Raw genomic sequence first — 4,085 nt, 5'->3', positions numbered from 1 at the left:
AGTGTTATATGAGTTATATTAAATTGGTGACCGAATGTTGTTCGGAGTCCCGGATGAGATCACGGACACGACAAGGAGCTCCGGAATGGTCCGGAGGTAATGATTGGTATATAGGATGATACTATTTGGACACCGAAAGGGTTTCTGGTAGTACTGGGTAGTCATCGGATCACCGGAAGGGGTTCCGGGAGGCCCCGAGAGGATGATGGGCCTATTGGGCCATTAGAAGGGAGCACACCAGCCCACAAGGGGCTAGCGCACCCCCCCTATGGCAGCCAGCCTATGGGAGAAAGGAAGGAGGGGGAATCCCTAGATCAGGTCAATTGAAGTCGAGAGGGTGTTGAGCGGGATGACTAAAGGTGTTGGAGAAATGATCATGCACAATGGTTTCCTTCTCCTTGCGGCTCGTGACCCAACCGTGGTTATGCTTGAGTCAGTGGATGAGGTTTTTACGCCTGCGTCCATTGACATGTGTGCTTCTTTAAGATTGGAGATGTGTGCACATTGCATTTTCCTAACATCTACTAGAATAGCCAGACCTTGAGTCTTTGGCGAATGTCTGCTTCCTTGGCAAAGAGACCATGTTATGTCAAAGCGCATGATAACTTCGAGGGCCAAATACAGTTGAAGCTTTGCATTGGAGAATAAGGACTTGCTCTACACCAAAGATGAGAAGCAACAATCTTCAGCTTATGGAAAATAATATGGCAAGGCTCTGCATAGGCGTGCTCTTTCCTTCCATGCCTTCTCGGCCACTTCGTCGAACCTAGAGAATCCAACCAAAAAAATCTCAAACTTGAAAGATCTCAGATGCTTCGGGCCTTGTGCACCAAAAGAAGAGGGCCATGGTCAGCGAAAGACGAGAAAAGAGCATGGAGACCATGTTCCCCGAAGAAGATGTCTCCGCAATGTCATTGAGCGTGCATTTGGTGTGTTGAAGATGAAATGGTGTGTTTTACTGAAAATGCCAAGTTACCTTTGTGAGAAGCAAGCTCAGGTCATCATTACGTGCATGGTGCTTCATGAGAAAGCCATTTGAGAGACTTGGAGTTTGATAGATGTGATCGTGACGAGAACTACATTCCAGAGATTATACAACCCCAACCTATAGGAGAGCTCCTGCTCGACGCTCATGAGCGTCAAAAGCAAGACCTTTCGCTGAAGAATTCGCGCAAACTGGCCGGCCCATTCACCAGGAGACAAGCGTACCTAAAAAGAATGTCGAAAAAAATGGAGCGGCGGGTAGTCACGTCGCCAACTACTGCACATACCGACTGAGCTTGTCTTAAATTACCGTGGTAAACTAAAAGTACTATGTGCGACAACAGATCCATCTTTTTATCTTCCTTAAAAGAATGAATAATGTTTTCTTGAACAAACTTTTGAAACATGATTATTTTTTTCAAAAACATGAACAATTATTGAGAACATGATTAAAAAAATATTTATGAAATTTTTATATATACGATGAACAATGTTCAATTATACATCGAACATTTTGTAATATACAATATAATATATACGCTGAACAATGTTTAACTACACAATGAACATTTTTGTGATATATGCTGAACAAATTTTAAACACATTAAACATTTTTTTATATATGAAGAAAAAATTAAATATACATTGAACATTGCAATATACGCTGAACAAACATTTACATACACGTTGAACATTTTGTGACATACGCTGAACCATTTAAATTCTGAATAAATTTCTTAAATGTGAACAAAATTTGAAATCTGTAAAAAAGTTTGAAGTCACGAACAAAATTTCGGAATTCATAACATTTTCTGGAAAACAAAGTATAACAACTAAAATGAAAAATGATCAAATGAAAGAAAAGGTAAATAATAGAAATAGAAACAGAAGCGCAAAAAGAAAGAAAAGAAAAAAGGAAGAAGAAAACAGGGAAAAGGGGGAAAATGGCCACAGAAAAAAATCCAGTTCAGGGAACCTACTAGAAGGTTCCCAAAAGCGGGTGCTTTCCCTAAGTGGGCCAGCCTGTGTGTCGTCGTTCGTTCACTTCGCTTCAGCGAAGCAGCGACGATCGGAGGCACACGTGCGCCATATATGATCTGCCAACCAATGCACTTAACCAATATAGATCATTTCAGGCTAAACTAAAGAAACAACTAATTTGCATCGTATCAGCATATAAACATCATAGTCAGCATTCATAAACATCATAGTCATCATTTAGAGACGTTACCTACATTTCACAACCCCTACAGTTGCCCAACAGGGTAAACAAACTGCTGGTTGGTACAGCAAGGGGAACATCACGAGAAGCAGACTGCTGGTTGGTACAGCAAGCAGCATCTCAACACACATCTCACAGAAGACTAAGCTACGATCAGGGAACTTGACCACAACGGAAACCACAGTCATCTGCGTGCCTTTGGTGGTCCAGATCACTCCATGAGCAACAGGAGCATCTTCAATGGTCGTGGAGAGGTCAGAGTCAAGTTGGAAGAGGGCGCGCAATGCATCGATGGCAATGGATGGTAGATGGCCTTGGAACACCCTCTTCTATGATGCCAAGACGACAATACAGAAGCTTCTCCGCCATCTTGGTGATTGGGGTTTCCCTTCGCCTTGGCACTAAGCTGGACACTGCTACAAGATTATTACAGAAGCTATTGATGAATCTTGAGGGCAGGGATCTCAGGGTAGGGTAATGTTACCAGGTTTAGAAGGTTCCCTAATACCGGGTTACCAGTGAATCAACTCTTCCCTGGTGGGGCTTCTCTTCTCTTCGTCACGGTGAGGACCCGTGTGTATATGTTTGGCATGTGTCTGTATCCATCTACTCTTTGTCAGGCTCATGTAATGTATACCTGCACTCTCAAACTCTCAAGGGCATCGATCTCATCTAAGATCATCACTGTGCATACACCAAAAAAGAGGGTGAAAAAGTTGAGCATGACCTGCAGAAACAAAATTGCAAACACTGTGACAATGACAAATTGTAGACTAGCATATGAAAAATGAAGGAACTAGCAAAAGGAGCACAAGTAATGGCCAGAGAGCGAAGATGCTACAGGATCGAGGAGACCGCGCCCAAAGTTTGCTATTTCCATCAGCCTAATTATTGACGCGCATCGTTGACGCAGCCCTGCCTTTGAAATGAGTGTCTGTGCCGCAGACAACACAAACTGAAACTAAATAAGGTCACAGAAATTAGACAACAGTTGTCCAGTAAGCATATTTTTGCCAGTGTGAAATCTCTTGATGAAATGGCCACCTCATTTCAAGCAGTTAATATTTTGAACCTTCACATTCAGAAAAAATCAAGACTTCGAAATAAATAAATGATGGCACATCAGAAAGCACCGAGAATCAAAGTAGCAAGTGAGGATAAAAAAAGCTTTTGGTTGGAACTATAATCAATTTAATTAACAAACTTTGGAAGATTCATATTCATAATTCATCCTTTATTGAAAGCAACCAGACAGGAATGCAGTCAATTTCTTACATTTACCTTCTACAAGGAAACACCATTGCAGATTGGTACAATTAAGTTCTATTGAGGGAAACATATTGGTGCATAGTATGAAATACTCAAAGGTTGCCACCCACAAAATTGTGTACGAGCCAAAGTATATATGATAACTATGATTTTGATCCAAGGAAATGCTAACAAAGGAACAGAGTCTGTCATTCAAGAATATGCATTATTTGGCTTATGAAGAAGGCAACTTTATCCATACCACTTAGAAGAGAGGATGGTTCAGGAAAGCTCCCTCCTGTACTACCAAGTTTTCCTTCCTGTGCTACCAAGTTCAGGAAAGCTCCCTACTCCTGAAGCTACAATAGTCGTCCTTAAGGAGCATAAACGAGGACTTGTCGCAAGAGAATTTTCCTTTTTTTCTAAGATAGTGCCCCTGCTCCAAAAGTTCGCCTTCCTCGACATCGACTACCTCCAGCTCTGCGAGCTTGTAGATTCGCTTGAGGATGCGATCATGGTTTGGCTGGGGAGGGGGGCTGGTCGCCTCGGTTTCCACCAGCACCCACCTCCTGCCGGGTGTGGTGCCGGGGGAGAGCTGGCGGCGCAGTGGAGGCGTGGAGTCCTGGCTGGC

The 4,085-nt window shown here is 42.7% G+C and overlaps 1 long non-coding RNA gene across 2 annotated transcripts; it reads right to left on the bottom strand.

Moving 5' to 3' along the window:
* Positions 1-2,142: 2,142 nt before the first annotated feature.
* Positions 2,143-4,078, bottom strand: LOC123176669 (uncharacterized). 2 transcript variants are annotated; one of them, XR_006488621.1, is made up of 2 exons: positions 2,691-4,078; positions 2,143-2,619 (listed from the first exon to the last, which is right to left on the bottom strand). It is a non-coding gene; the product is annotated as an uncharacterized lncRNA (long non-coding RNA). The 2 variants fall into 2 exon arrangements; XR_006488622.1 differs by having other exon boundaries at positions 2,143-2,612.
* Between the last annotated feature and the right edge of the window lie 7 nt (positions 4,079-4,085).

The sequence above is a fragment of the Triticum aestivum genome, unplaced genomic scaffold (assembly GCF_018294505.1).
Source record: "Triticum aestivum cultivar Chinese Spring unplaced genomic scaffold, IWGSC CS RefSeq v2.1 scaffold124692, whole genome shotgun sequence".
NCBI lineage: Eukaryota > Viridiplantae > Streptophyta > Magnoliopsida > Poales > Poaceae > Triticum > Triticum aestivum.
The sequence above is the reverse complement of the archived record's forward strand: the minus strand, read 5'-3'. Positions and strand labels throughout refer to the sequence as shown.